Raw genomic sequence first — 16,960 nt, forward strand, 5'->3', positions numbered from 1 at the left:
ATATACATCGAAACGTGCGGCTCGGCCGGGAATGGTGTGCTTGTGCTTTTCTTTCCGTTTCGGGTTACCGTGCCGACGTAATTCGCAATAAACGACGCGAAAAATGCCCCATGCAAAGTCAATGGGGAAACGCGGGTAAAAACAGAAAACGACACGTTACTTTGGAGCCACATTGCTCTGGCATACTGTTACGTAGAAACACGATTTAAACCTCAAACAGCACACGAGGCCATCGACTTTGTTGTGGTTCAGACGGAATTCGAATGCGTTGCACGGTTTGCCCGCTATCTCAGTTCAAAGTGTGTGTGGTCTGAGCAAAACTCTCGACTCTCAGTGTCGCACGGCCAGAGAGAGAGCGGGTCAGAGGGAGAAGCCAATGTGAAAACTGTAGCGAAATTCTCCGAACAAATCGTCCTCACGGCCAAAATATTAACTTTAATATTAACTTTTGGTAATTTTGTAGCCACACTCGTCCTCTTTCACCCAATGTCACAACCACAGCCCAGATTCATACGGTGAACTACAGCCCTGAAAGCGACAGGTGTACCATCATAATGTGTCATAGAACTTCATGTTAACTGCTTGAATGAGTCAGCAATTTTTTCATCACAAACACAATTTCTTAACTCGCTCTTATGACCACGTGTTTTATCGTACCAATACCACGATCGCACACGGCGTACCTCAATGTCTCGGGTCACTCACGGTGAAAACAAAAATCACATTCGACTTTTACTTTTTGCGCTAGAGCAATTTGTTCGGACCGTATGTCTGAACAAATTCTCTCATTGAGTCAGTGTGTTTTTTACTTTCAATAGTGGGTGCATTTGCATAGCGTATCCCAGCTGAAAATGATACATTGTTAATGATTCAAGGTGAAGTTGACCACCTCTCACACACGAACGCACACGCACGCACATGCACACATGTGCACGCACACACACACACATTGAAAGTCAATGGAGACAATTGGGGAAACACGTAACTCTGTCATTTCTCAACCGTTTCAGACGCGGGGTGGCTCACCAGAACCGGGTTGCCCCCCTGAGCGCACACACACACACGCACGCGCACGCACACACACAAACCCTGTCTTCCTATTGGCTGGCCTTTACACAGCTCCAAATATTGCTTACAACATGCTACAGCCTCAAACTTTGGTACATGGACGTACATGGACGTAGACCATCAAGAGGAACAAGCTGTAATGGCTTAATTGCTTAAGCCCCGCCCCTCTGTATTCCTATTGGCTGGCCTTTACACAGCTATAACTTGTGTTTGCAACATGCTACAGTCTTGAAACTTGCTCCATGCACTTAGACCAAGTTGACCACCACTCGCGCACACACGAACGCACATGCACACATGTGCACGCACACACACACATTGAAAGTCAATGGAGAAAATCGGGGAAACACGTAACTGTCATTTCTCGACCGTTTCAGAAGCAGGGCGGCTCGCCAGAACCGGGCCGCCCCCCTGAACGAAACCAAATGTACCCTTACAGCTCAGACATCTTAGCATGTTAGCATTAGCATGTTAGCATTAGCATGTTAGCATTAGCATGTTAGCATTAGCATGTTAGCATGTTAGCAGCATGTTAGCATGTTAGCATTAGCATGTTAGCATGTTAGCATTAGCATGTTAGCATATTAGCATGTTAGCATTAGCATGTTAGCATGATAGCATTAGCATGTTAGCATTAGCATGTTAGCATGATAGCATTAGCATGTTAGCATGTTAGCATTATAGCATTAGCATGTTATCATTAGCATGTTATCATTAGCATGTTAGCATGTTAGCATTAGCATGTTAGCATTAGCATGTTAGCATTAGCATGTTAGCATGATAGCATTAGCATGTTAGCATTAGCATGTTAGCATGATATCATTAGCATGTTAGCATTAGCATGTTAGCATATTAGCATGTTAGCAGCATGTTAGCATGTTAGCATTAGCATGTTAGCATTAGCATGTTAGCATTATATCATTAGCATGTTAGCATTAGCATGTTAGCATATTATCATGATAGCATTAGCATGTTAGCATTAGCATGTTAGCATGATAGCATTAGCATGTTAGCATTAGCATGTTAGCATGATAGCATGTTAGCATTAGCATGTTAGCATGATATCATTAGCATGTTAGCATTAGCATGTTAGCATGATAGCATTAGCATGTTAGCATTAGCATGTTAGCATTAGCATGTTAGCATATTAGCATGTTAGCATTAACATGTTAGCATTAGTATGTTAGCATGATAGCATTAGCATGTTAGCATTAGCATGTTAGCATGATATCATTAGCATGTTAGCATTAGCATGTTAGCATATTAGCAGCATGTTAGCATGATAGCATTAGCATGTTAGCATGTTAGCGTGATATCATTAGCATGTTAGCATGTTAACATTAGCATGTTAGCATGTTAGCATGTTAGCATTAGCATGTTAGCAGCATGTTAGCATTAGCATGTTAGCATTAGCATGTTAGCATGTTAGCATTAGCATGTTAGCATGATAACATTAGCATGTTAGCATTAGCATGTTAGCATTAGCATGTTAGCATTAGCATGTTAGCATTAGCATGTTAGCATGTTAGCAGCATGTTAGCATTAGCATGTTAGCATTATATCATTAGCATGTTAACATTAGCATGTTAGCATGTTAGCATTAGCATGTTAGCATTAGCATGTTAGCATTACCATGTTAGCATTATATCATTAGCATGTTAGCATATTAGCATTAGCATGTTAGCTTGATAGCATTAGCATGTTAGCATGATAGCATTAGCATGTTAGCATGTTAGCATTAGCATGTTAGCATGTTAACATTAGCATGTTAGCATTAGCATGTTAGCATGATAGCATTAGCATTAGCATGTTAGCATTAGCATGTTAGCATTAGCATGTTAGCATTAGCATGTTAGCATGATAGCATTAGCATGTTAGCATTAGCATGTTAGCATTATATCATTAGCATGTTAGCATTAGCATGTTAGCATATTAGCATGATAGCATTAGCATGTTAGCATTAGCATGTTAGCATGATAGCATTAGCATGTTAGCATTAGCATGTTAGCATGATAGCATGTTAGCATTAGCATGTTAGCATGATATCATTAGCATGTTAGCATTAGCATGTTAGCATGATAGCATTAGCATGTTAGCATTAGCATGTTAGCATTAGCATGTTAGCATATTAGCATGTTAGCATTAACATGTTAGCATTAGTATGTTAGCATGATAGCATTAGCATGTTAGCATTAGCATGTTAGCATGATATCATTAGCATGTTAGCATTAGCATGTTAGCATATTAGCAGCATGTTAGCATGATAGCATTAGCATGTTAGCATGTTAGCGTGATATCATTAGCATGTTAGCATGATAACATTAGCATGTTAGCATTAGCATGTTAGCATTAGCATGTTAGCATTAGCATGTTAGCATTAGCATGTTAGCATGTTAGCAGCATGTTAGCATTAGCATGTTAGCATTAGCATGTTAGCATTAGCATGTTAGCATGTTAGCATTAGCATGTTAGCATGATAACATTAGCATGTTAGCATTAGCATGTTAGCATTAGCATGTTAGCATTAGCATGTTAGCATTAGCATGTTAGCATTAGCATGTTAGCATGTTAGCAGCATGTTAGCATTAGCATGTTAGCATTATATCATTAGCATGTTAACATTAGCATGTTAGCATGTTAGCATTAGCATGTTAGCATTAGCATGTTAGCATTACCATGTTAGCATTATATCATTAGCATGTTAGCATATTAGCATTAGCATGTTAGCTTGATAGCATTAGCATGTTAGCATGATAGCATTAGCATGTTAGCATTAGCATGTTAGCATGTTAACATTAGCATGTTAGCATTAGCATGTTAGCATGATAGCATTAGCATGTTAGCATTAGCATGTTAGCATTAGCATGTTAGCATGATAGCATGTTAGCATTAGCATGTTAGCATGATATCATTAGCATGTTAGCATTAGCATGTTAGCATGATAGCATTAGCATGTTAGCATTAGCATGTTAGCATATTAGCATGTTAGCATTAACATGTTAGCATTAGTATGTTAACATGATAGCATTAGCATGTTAGCATTAGCATGTTAGCATGATATCATTAGCATGTTAGCATTAGCATGTTAGCATATTAGCAGCATGTTAGCATGTTAGCATTAACATGTTAGCATTATATCATTAGCATGTTAGCATTAGCATGTTAGCATGATAGCATTAGCATGTTAGCATGTTAGCGTGATATCATTAGCATGTTAGCATGATAGCATTAGCATGTTAGCATGATAGCATTACCATGATAGCATTAGCATGTTAGCATGATAGCATTAGCATGTTAGCATGTTAGCATTAGAATGTTGGTGGCAACGTAATGCGCAATAAACTAAGACAAAATATCCCATTGGAAGTCAATGGGGAGACCTCCTGGGCTCACATGTAACCAAATGTACCCTTCTGAGAGGCTAAATGTCATCAAATGGTGGTCCGTGGCTCAAATGCTGCACAGACTTGGCGAGCTTCAGGCACCCAGTAAAATTTCTTGAAATTTTGTTTCTAGTTATTAAAGTGTTTTCTAACTGCTGACAGGCTAACAGCTAGCTGTGTGTGAACGCACATAGGCCTACTGTGCAAGGTCTGTACGCATGCGCACTAGCCCTGCTGCAGAGCCATATAAAGTGAGACAGAGTAACGACAACTCTGTTGACGTCACGGGGCTTCAGTCCAATGGCGGCTCTTCTATATAGACTTCTATTGAAAAGGGACATCCGAGTTTGCGGAATGAATTGGAGTCTGTGGGTTCGCGCGAGACCATGAACCACGTGACCAGGCTGTTTTCTGCTCCCTCAATGTCGTAACTCTCTGTGGCTCTGCCCTGCTGGAGCCTGGAGCGTGCACGTACCATGAACGGGCACTAGGGGGAGCCATAGTACAGTGTAATACAGTGGGGAGCAGCTATGGAACAGCTATAGAGCTGATAACTCTCCCATAGAGATCTATTAAAATAATATTTTAATAGATTTTCATTTATTCACATAATCAGATGTTTTATGGTCATGATTCACCAGGATCCTGGAAGGCTTGATTCTAGGCTTAAAATAATTGATATAAATATTTGAATGCATTTAAATATACATGTTTTTTAATAGATGTATAAAAAAAGGTTGGAAAAAAAGTGAATGGTCGATTTTTTCAGTCCAGAAAACCACGCCCACTTCTATGTTCTATACTGATGTCATCAAAGTCTATCTTCACTAAATAATTTTAAATATAAACTATAATATAAACCATTTGATGAATCACATTAACAAATCTCACCTGCACAATATGTTGCTGTTCCAAATGTGTTGTTTTTAAACGTGCAAATAAAAAATAATAATTAATCCTATGCATCATAGGAATTTTATGATAGCGAATACATTACACCAATATTCCCTTTATTCTAAATCCAGCTAATCCAGCTATTTTCCATTCCCTCCTTTCTTCTGTATACTTCCTGCAGTACAGAAATATACAGATTCATTGATTAATTGAAAATGCAGGGCCGGAGGACGCTGATGTAAACAAGGCTTGGTTTACAACACTGATGATGTGTCCAAGTTCATGATGTTTAATTAACTGAAGAACTCTGGAAGTGTTGCAGTACCAGTGACAACCAGGAACAGACTGAAGAACTCTGGGAGTTGTAGTACCAGTGACAACCAGGAACAGACTGAAGAACTCTGGGAGTTGTAGTACCAGTGACAACCAGGAACAGCCTGGGTGACGACCACCAAGAGGGTGACATCTGGAGAGACAGAGGACGGCCGGAGAGAGTGGAGAGGGTTGGCAGCCCAAAACACTTCTTCTGTGAGGAGGAACCCAAAACGCTACAGACTGCAGTAACACCTGCAAGGCTGTTTTAGAATTAGCCTCGGTGCAGCTTGAGAGGCTGGCTGTATAGCTGGAGTTGTGCCGAAGCTGATGCCACTTGGACACAGGACAGAGACAGTGGGGGCTGTAGTGTAGCATGCCACTAGGACACAGGACAGAGACAGTGGGGGCTGTAGTGTAGCATGCCACTAGGACACAGGACAGAGACAGTGGGGGCTGTAGTGTAGCATGCCACTAGGACACAGGACAGAGACAGTGGGGGGGCTGTAGTGTAGCATGCCACTATAGGACACAGGACAGAGACAGTGGGGGGGCTGTAGTGTAGCATGCCACTATAGGACACAGGACAGAGACAGTGGGGGCTGTAGTGTAGCATGCCACTAGGACACAGGACAGAGACAGTGGGGCTGTAGTGTAGCATGCCACTAGGACACAGGACAGAGACAGTGGGGATTGTAGTGTAGCATGCCACTATAGGACACAGGACAGAGACAGTGGGGGCTGTAGTGTAGCATGCCACTAGGACACAGGACAGAGACAGTGGGGCTGTAGTGTAGCATGCCACTAGGACACAGGACAGAGACAGTGGGGATTGTAGTGTAGCATGCCACTATAGGACACAGGACAGAGACAGTGGGGGCTGTAGTGTAGCATGCCACTAGGACACAGGACAGACAGTGGGGGCTGTAGTGTAGCATACCACTAGGACACAGGACAGAGACAGTGGGGGCTGTAGTGTACCATGCCACTAGGACACAGGACAGAGACAGTGGGGGCTGTAGTGTAGCATACCACTAGGACACAGGACAGAGACAGTGGGGGCTGTAGTGTACCATGCCACTTGGACACAGGACAGAGACAGTGGGGGGTGTAGTGTACCATGCCACTAGGACACAGGACAGAGACAGTGGGGGGTGTAGTGTACCATGCCACTAGGACACAGGACAGAGACAGCGGGGGCTGTAGTGTAGCATGCCACTTGGACACAGGACAGAGACAGTGGGGGGTGTATGTTGTAAGACGCAGAAACACCCAACGATCCCAGGTTTACAACACTGATGATGTGTCCAAGTTCATGCATCAGTAGATGTTGGGGGGGGGGGGGGGGGGGGGGGGGGGGAGCAAGGGGAGCTTTATCCCCCTCTGGTGGAGGCTTAGCCCCCCCTCTAAATACCCCCCCCCCCCCCCCATAGCTCGCCCAGTCACAATTGTCTGGAGCCGTCACTGTGTCAAGGTATTATTTCAATACACATACCATAGACTTACTTTATTCTGTTAATATATTTGATTATAAAAGGCAAATGCTTTGGCTGTTAGATTAAGCATGTTTATGTGTACATTTCAACAAGGAAGGCAGTGTTTTAAGCATTATGTTATACTTTAGCTATTGAAAAATAGCAGATCTATCATCTACAAGCTCGTAGCGTGGCACCAAGTGCCGCGCTACAAGCTTGTAGATCTGCTATTTTTTTAAGAATAAAATGAAATGCAAACTGGATACACGCAGTAAAAAGCAGCAGTAAACAGAAACGTCTTGGGCTTTACTTCAAACAAAGTGTTGTAGATGTGACAGGAGTTGGGTTTGATTGGGAGTTAGTTGGGAGATTGATTGAATAGTTTATTAGACATCAGACAGCATCAGAGTTCAGTCAAACACTGATTCCAACAACAATCACACTTGTGTGAAGTGAGGGGCGCTCTTATTACATCATACATCACATTCCATGCTCAGCCAATCAAATCATCACAAATGTCATTCCGGCCAATCACTTTAAGTCGTTTTAAAACCTTGGTGAGCATACAGATCCCCACAATATGTAACTGTTTTTAGATTGTTTTGAAATTAAAAAACTTGAATGAATGAAAAATGAGCTCACTGGGAGGATCAAATTAAACAGCTGTATGTTCGTAGGGAGGTCGATAGACAAGGACAATATTATGGATTATTATACTGCTCCTATATTTCAAAACAAATATGGGTAAATTCTCCTTCTACAGCACGGCCACCCAGACGTGGAATGCCCTGACCCCTTCCCTCAAAAAATGCAGATCACTTACATCTTTTTTTTTTTTTTTTTTAAGATATTTTTTGCGGCTTACGCCTTTTATTGTTTTTTTTAAGGGACAGACAGTAGGCTGACAGGAAACGGGAGAGAGATGGGGGAAGACATGCAGTAAAGGCCGTGTCGGGCTCGGGAGTCGAACCCGCGGCACACTGCGACTGGATTACCAGTCGGGTGCCCAGACGGTTACGCCACCGCCTGGGCCACTTACATCTTTTAAAACAGGCCTGAAAGTCCACCTTTCAGCAGGCCCAGTGGAGAGGAAATGATCACTTCTCCTTTAAACAGGTGACCACGCCCCCTCCTAACTTTCTCCCACTAAATGCATCTCCCACTAAATGTACACATTTAGGGCCTGATTCTTCAACGTGTTTCCGCTGATATATTGCCGTGACGCTGGCGGAAAGGCATTTACGTGGATTTCCCACATTAATTTGGAATTCATGGAAATGGCCGTGAACTTGACGCTGCCTTTGGTTCGTCGGAAACTCCGCTAAATCCTCCGCCACCTCTTTAGGTGGCGGAGAAATTTGCGGAAGCATACACTTGCATATAGATTTATTCAGAAGGCTTTAGTCTTCATGCTGAATCAATAAATAGTCCCCAAATCTCAGATAAAATATGTAGGCATGTGCCCCCAACATATTGGTCGATCAGCACATAAAAAAACGATATATATATATATATATATATATATATATATATATATAAAAGCCGAGTGCACTTGTATGCCTAAATGCATTCTAGAGGCAAGTTAGCCTATAGAGTCCCATAAGGAAACTGCCCCTGCAAGCCCCGACACCTTTTTATTTATTTATTAGGATATTTCTATAGCATGCCATGCGCGATTGCGCTGCTCACTTGACAGCCTTCTCTAGGCTACTCGCAGTGCAACGCGTTGTGAGCTTGTAGATCGGCTCTCGCGGACTGCATGTTAAAAAACAAACTCACAATTATAATAAGAACATAGGCCTACACTTATCTGCATTTTGCACTGTACGAATCTAACGTTGTTTCGGTGTGTGTGTGTGTGTGGGAGGGGGGGGGGGGCAGACATGCAGCGTGCTGCCGATCCGATTCACATTGGAAAATGAATAGGGCTAATTAGCCCTATATAAAAAATAGAAGACCACATTTATAGCCTAATGAATGCAGCGTGTTTGAAAGTCGGCCAGTCATATCAGTTTTAAACCAGCTCACCTCCACTCGTGAACATGACGGACAGACAGACAGAATTTATAATAATGTATATTGATATTGATCACATGGATGCCACACACAGAATAGTTTAACTCACTGGATAAACTCACTGGATTATAATTTCTTCAGACAAGAGGATCCCAGGCCTACGAGGTAGGCCTATAATATATTTACTTATGAATGTATGGGGCTATGGGCTACTGTTCTTTATCGCGCAACAGTGTCGAGGGCCCATGCAGCCCCCCTCCCTCTCTCGTCTCTCTCTCTCTCTCTCGCTCTCTCTGAAAAGACGACTTTTGCATTGACATATCCGATATTTTAAATATCGGATATGTTTTACCTCTGCATAGGTGTGAGAGAGCACCCGCCTTGGTCCCGAACTTAATTAAATAAATTATAATTATATTGCTTCAGCGGAGCACGCACCGTTGCAAGCTTCGATAGCAGTGACCGCGGCTGTGATCTCAGACAAACTGCTGTCTGCTGAGTCATGCTTGAAGCCTTTTATGGTATGAAATTGGGCGTGGATCAATGCAGATGAGGTTGTCGGGTGCTTTTCCGATCACTTTGCACCCGCTGCATTCAGTATGACATACACCTGCGATACACCTGCGCACCTGTGGTACACACCACTCTCTGAATAACACGTCATCTCAACGTAGCTTGATCGGACGGATAAATACGATATCTGTTTCCGCCACCGTTACACTCTGGCGCATTTCGTTTTTGAAGAATCAGGACCTTAGTGTTTTATTATTTCCTGTAATGATATATTTTGTTCTTGTTGTTTTTCATGATATTGAATTATTGTTGAGGGGCGCTAGCTCCTCCTATTGGGCTTTGTCTTTGTGTGAACACAAACACGATGATTTGATTGGCTGATCATCATCCCATAGCGATGATTTGATTGGCTGATGTACATATTGAGGATAAAATTGTGACCCTTAAGACCCTTAACCCTTGGCCTACAATTCACGGAAAAAACGGAATTAATCAAAAAATCTAAACCTCCCGTTAACGGAAAAAACGGAATGACAATCAATATCAGTTATCGCGGGGTCAAAAGATCAAAAATTAATATTTTTTCGCTAATATCACTAATGTTGGATGTAATTTACCAAAAAACGGCCGAAATCCGCGTGATCGTGCGCTATCGTGCACGCGCGCCGTCTCTATGTGCGTCGCTGTAAAAAATGTGATATTTTGCGATCTTTTGGGGTTGATTTGAGGTTAATTTGACTTAGTTATGAAAAATATAGCATTAGCTTAGCAATCCGGACCAGCCAAGCTATTGACTAGGGTCAAACTACTACAGGATGTTGTTGATCGTTGAGCCGGAAGTGACTTAGGAAGATCCGTCTATTTTAGCCAAAATCAGCATAATGATGCTTTCCCGCCATCTGGTGGCGAATCGAGAGAATAGATTTGCAATGAATGCAATGAAAAAAAACATCTCTTCAATCCACCAGATCTTTCTTGTATGTTAAAACGATGAATTAAAAATATGCCAATTTGTTACCCAAACAAAAAAATTGGGAATGGCAGTCTAAGGGTTAACCCCCTAATGGCCAAAGACGTAATCTGCATATGAAATCAATAAATACCTCGTGGCCAGGGATGTAATAGACGTACTGCCCTGTCAGTACGTCTTATTATAATAAAATATTGCAATTTTTAGAAAATTTTATTTGTATTTTTATGTAATCTACCAAAATCGGCCGAAATCCGCGCGATCGTGCACGCGCGCCGTCTCTATGTGCATCGCGGCAAAAAGTGTGATATTTTGGGATGTTCCTGGCCGGATTTGAGCTTAATTTGACTAAGTTATGAAAAACATCATGTTAGCTTAGCCTCCCAGTCAGCCAAGCTAGTGGATCAGGGTCAAACTACCACCGGATGTTTACGTCCGTTGAACAGGAAGTGATTTAGCCAGATTTGACTCTTCAAAGTTGGCAGTTCTGGGTTCTGGGTATTACACTACTAATGCCAAGTGAAAGTTATCCATATTATTTAGATCGCTGATCTTTCTTTTTGCATTAAAATGACAAATTAAGAAATGGTCCTTTGGACAGCATTGGCGACTTTTTGAATGGCAATCGAAAAATGTGAGATATGACCACAATGTCACGAAATGTCTCATTTTAAAGCATTTTAGTACACCTTGGTTTCAACCAAGGTGTACTAAAATGCTTATAAGTAAACGATGGAACATGCTAGAATCATAATTCTTTTTTCTGTGTAAACTAGAGACTTGCAGCTTTAAAATGAGACATTTCGTGACATTGTGGTCATATCGCACATATTTCTATTGTCATTCAAAAAGTCGCCAATAAGATGTTATTAAATATAGCCATAAGAGGGTTAAGGGTACCAATGTGGTCAGTTTCAATGTAATTTGCAGGTCATTCCATGCATTAGGGCCACATAAGCCAAAAGCAAGTTCAGAGCTAACTTTTGGTACCTTGAATTTGGGGAAACTACTTGACCGGGTGCGGGTGTACTTCAGAAAAGATGAGATGGATTTGGGACAATCTCCAAGCATGGCTTTATATACAAGAACAGGTGACAATGCAGTTTCCGTCTCTCTGTCAGGGAGGACCATCCAACCTTGTTATAAGATACACTGGGTACCATAGCCATTCTCCAGTGTGGACATGCTGGTGTTGCTTTAGGTCACCTGACCTGCTGAAACTCTTGTCACAAGGTTTACATTGGAAAGGTTTTTCTCCAGTGTGGAAACTCTGTTGTGTTTTAAGGGCAGATGTGCATGTACAACTCTTGTCACAATGTTTACATTAGAAATGTCTTTCTCCTGTGTGGACACGAAGGTGTTTCTTCAGTTCATCTGACCTACTGAAACTCTTGTCACAACGTTTACATTGGAAAGGTTTTTCTCCAGTGTGGACACGAAGGTGTGAATTCAGATTACTTGTCTGATTGAAACTCTTGTCACAAAGTTTACATTGGAAAGGTTTTGCTCTAGTGTGGACACGAAGGTGTCTCTTCAGATCACTTGAGAACTTGCAACTCTTGTCACAATGTTTACATTGGAAAGGTTTTTCTCCAGTGTGGACATGCTGGTGTTGCTTCAGTGCATCTGACCTACTGAAACTCTTGTCACAATGTTTACATTGGAAAGGTTTCTCTCCAGTGTGGACATGAAGGTGTCTCTTCAGAACACTTGAATAGTTGAAACTCTTGTCACAATGTTTACATTGGAAAGGCTTTTCTCCAGTGTGGACATGAAGGTGTCTCTTCAGAACACTTGAATTGATTAAACTCTTGTCACAATGTTTACATTGGAAACGTTTTTCTCCAGTGTGGACATGCTGGTGTTGCTTCAGTTCATCTGACTTACTGAAACTCTTGTCACAATGTTTACATTGGAAAGGTTTTTCTCCAGTGTGGACATGAAGGTGTCTCTTCAGAACACTTGAATTGATGAAACTCTTGTCACAATGTTTACATTGGAAAGGTTTTTCTCCAGTGTGGACACGAAGGTGTGAATTCAGATGACTTGTCTGCTTGAAACTCTTGTCACAAAGTTTACATTGGAAAGGTTTTGCTCCAGTGTGGACACGAAGGTGTCTCTTCAGATCACTTGAGAACTTGCAACTCTTGTCACAATGTTTACATTGGAAAGGTTTTTCTCCAGTGTGGACATACTGGTGTCTGTTCAGTTCATCTGACCTGCTGAAACTCTTGTCACAAAGTTTACATTGGAAAGGTTTTTCTCCAGTGTGGACACGAAGGTGTGAATTCAGATGACCTGTCTGTTTGAAACTCTTGTCACAACGTTTACATTGGAAAGGTTTTTCTCCAGTGTGGACACGAAGGTGTGAATTCAGATTACTTGAATATTTGAAACTCTTGTCACAATGTTTACATTGGAAAGGTTTTTCTCCAGTGTGGACACGAAGGTGTGACTTTAGATGACCTGAAGAGTTGCAACTCTTGTCACAATGTTTACATTGGAAAGGTTTTTCTCCAGTGTGGACAGGCTGGTGTTGCTTCAGTTCATCTGACCTACTGAAACTCTTGTCACAATGTTTACATTGGAAAGGTTTTTCTCCAGTGTGGACATGAAGGTGTCTCTTTAGAACACTTGAATTGATGAAACTCTTGTCACAATGTTTACATTGGAAAGGTTTTTTTCCAGTGTGGACACGAAGGTGTCTCTTCAGATCCATTGAGCTATTGAAACTCTTGTCACAATGTTTACATTGGAAAGGTTTTTCTCCAGTATGGACATGCTGGTGTTGCTTTAAGTTACCTGATTGACTGAAACTCTTGTCACAATGTTTACAATGGAAAAGTTTTTCTCCAGTGTGGACATGCTGGTGTGTCTTTAGGCCAGTTGAATTACTGAAACTCTTGTCACAATGTTTACACTGGAAAAGTTTTTCTCCAGTGTGGACACGAAGGTGTCTCTTCAGAACACTTGAAAAATTGAAACTCTTGTCACAATGTTTACATTGGAAAGGTTTTTCTCCAGTGTGGACATACTGGTGTCTGTTCAGTTCATCTGACCTGCTGAAACTCTTGTCACAAAGTTTACATTGGAAAGGTTTTTCTCCAGTGTGGACACGAAGGTGTGAATTCAGATTACTTGAATATTTGAAACTCTTGTCACAATGTTTACATTGGAAAGGTTTTTCTCCAGTATGGACACGGAGGTGATCCTTCAGGTTACCTGACTGACCAAAACTCTTGTCACAATGTTCACAGTTAAAAGGTTTTTCTCCAGTGTGGACACACTGGTGCTTCTTCAGGGAACCTGAGTAATTGAAACTCTTGTCACGCCGTTCGTCATCATCGTCTTGACTGGTCTCCTCCCAATCATCACTGTCTTCAGTGACTTCAGTGTCAGATTCAACTTCAACTTCAATTTCAGAGCAGTGGGAAGATATGTCTTCTTCATCATAATTTTCATCATCACCTTTCACTGCTAGTAATGTCAACGTTGACCCAACAGGTTCCTCTGGTCTTTGAAGTAGTTCCTCCTGTTCCTCTTTAAGCTCCTCCTGTTCCTCTTTAATGTGTGGAGGCTCTGGTTCCTCCTGGAGCAGACTGGGGCTCCCCTCCTGTTCAGGAGAAACCTCCTCTTTACACACAACCATGTGCAGGATGTCTAGGAGCAGAAACATAACATGATGGTCAACACTGGATTCCTAAAATGTAAATCCATTCTTCTTCCATGTTCCATGTACAAAATGAGCTATTACATACCAAGATAAGATTGACTAAACTGTTACTAATACTAACTACAGGTTATTACTGTCTTGAAAGTTTTCTTCAGGAACAATATTTTCTAGTTTGCCATTGTTACTGTCCAGTGAAAATAAGACATTGTGGCAGCCCCACAGAACAGACCATATTAAAGAAAGGAAGAGAACATGAAACTTACTGAGGTGTGGCTGGTCTTCAGCTTCCTGTTTAATAGAAACGTCTTCAGCTTCCTGTTTAATAGAAACGTCTTCAGCTTCCTGTTTAATAGAAACGTCTTCAGCTTCCTGTTTAATAGAAACGTCTTCAGCTTCCTGTTTAATAGAAACGTCCAATTTCAATGGTGTGTGTCAGGGTTACATTTCAATGGTGTGTGTTAGGGTTACATTTCAATGGTGTGTGCACCACAACACAATAGGACAGTAACCAAAGTCGACTTCTCAACAAGTCGACTTCATTGTCACAAGTCAACTCGCACCAGGAGAAGTCGAAAAGATAATTAAACTAGAAAGTGCACACGGGCACAGGTCTCCACCAAGCCAGGTCAGGTTGTGGCCACCTGGTGGCGCTATAACAGGCCAATGTGAAAAGGGTGGGATATAATCCTCAGCCTAGTAAGACAGTGTGTGATAGATTTCATGTAAATTGCATGCTGCGTTGCTGCGTTCATGATTTGAGGCTTCTTGTTCAAAACGGGCCAATCTTGCAAACTTTGAAAGCAAATTATAGCCAATTAGGATGGAATATGAGATATCGGACAGATCCGACTTGAGCACATGACTGTAGAGATACTGTGTAACGATTTGGGATATTTTTGGAATGAATGAGGGAATAAAAATTGTTTTACAAAATCTGCCTCATGGTGGCGCTATAATAGGCCGCTCTATAAAATGGCAGAGGCAGAGGTTCATCGTTGGCATCCAGGGAGTGTGTGTGCAAAGTTTGGCATCGACCGGGTTAATGGTGCTGGAGATTAGCTGGTAACGGACAGACGGACAGAAAGCACCATGAAGACCCTAACAGGAGCCCTCGTAAAAGGTTCATTTGAATAATTTAGCGCCATCTAGTGTTAGCATGCTCACACTGCAGAGGTTCCGCCCGTCTGCTCCCACTCTACGGAGCTTGTTTCCTTTCCGGGTGAAACAGTAGGTGGGGGCCTCTGTGAGAACCACAACACCACTCACATTAGCTCACAGCCTTTTGCTAGCAGTACAAGCAGCTACATTTTATCAGCGATGCGGTACAAACTAAAAAATGATTTACGATCGTCAGGTGCGCGGCGGCCCACCATGGACAGCTCTCGAACCTTTGGAGATACGGCGCTTTGAAAATCATGTTATAATGGAGGCTCAACGGAGCTGGATATAAAAATCCCATCGCTGATGGGGAAGGAGGAGTTCCATATTAGCCGGAGCAATGCTAAGAGGTAAACAGACGGACGGAGCATTCATATACGAACATATGCGTAGATAGCACCAGTAGGTACCATTACATTTATAAACGTTGATAGCAGCGAAATAATTAACTATGCATGCACCCCTTGGTACCAAAGCACCTCAAAGGCCCTTAAAACAAGGCTCCAGACTTCCCAAAACAAACTGGTCAGGCTACTACTTGGCCTCACTCCACGAACCCACATCACCCCTGCCCATTTTTTATAGTTTGCCTCTGGAATGGCTTAGGTTGACGAAAGAGTACAGCATTTTGCAATAGGCCTGGCCGACACGATTCACTACCACCTTAAGATACCCATGTATCTGTCGAAATGCTTCCTTAATTTAAATGAAGTCCACAATCTCAACACCAGAGAGAGTTCAACAAACCACATGCAACCCAGATTAGGTTAAAACAATGGATTAAATTAATTTAGCTCCTATGCCACTAAATGTGGCCTACCAACAGCAATTCAGAAATTACCACCCCAACAAGTTACAATATTATTACTGCTGCTAGTATTAACTGCTGCTTATTTAGGATCACATTTATAACAGACGGATTGATTGAACCGAAAATGGAAGCTATATCGTTCACGATAATAAAAATCTAAACATTTTTGTAAAAAAAAGATCTCGTGGCCGGGAACCCATTTTGGGGTTCTGTACAGTATGTACACTGTTGTACAGTATTCAAAAATGTCAAATTTGATGCTGCTATATGAATATTTGAAGTTTTTGAGAAAACTTAGGTCAGGATATAGAGGCGTTTTTAGAATCAGCCTCAGGCCTAAAATGGGTTAAAACATTATCTGCCTAATGATGATGTCACTGGAGGACGGTTTCTGAACTGCCCACAGCCCTCCTATGATGCACAGACTGAGTAGAAAATAATTGTGCCATTTTATCATGATTATTAGTGAGGACCTATTATATGAAGATAGGTTGAAAAGTGGTGAAGTGGTCCTTTAACAGTTTGCAGAATTACAGTACATTTCAAGTACAATACAAAAACTGTTGACTGTGGACGACACCAGAAAGCATTTCATGTTTACAATCGGGTCCACGTACAGAGATCTCTATATAGTACATCTAGGGCTCCATCTTGCGACACCCTTAACCCTTATCCCTAAACGTATTT

This window comes from Protomyctophum parallelum (assembly GCF_964188405.1).
Source record: "Protomyctophum parallelum genome assembly, chromosome: 1".
Classification (NCBI taxonomy): Eukaryota; Metazoa; Chordata; class Actinopteri; order Myctophiformes; family Myctophidae; genus Protomyctophum; species Protomyctophum parallelum.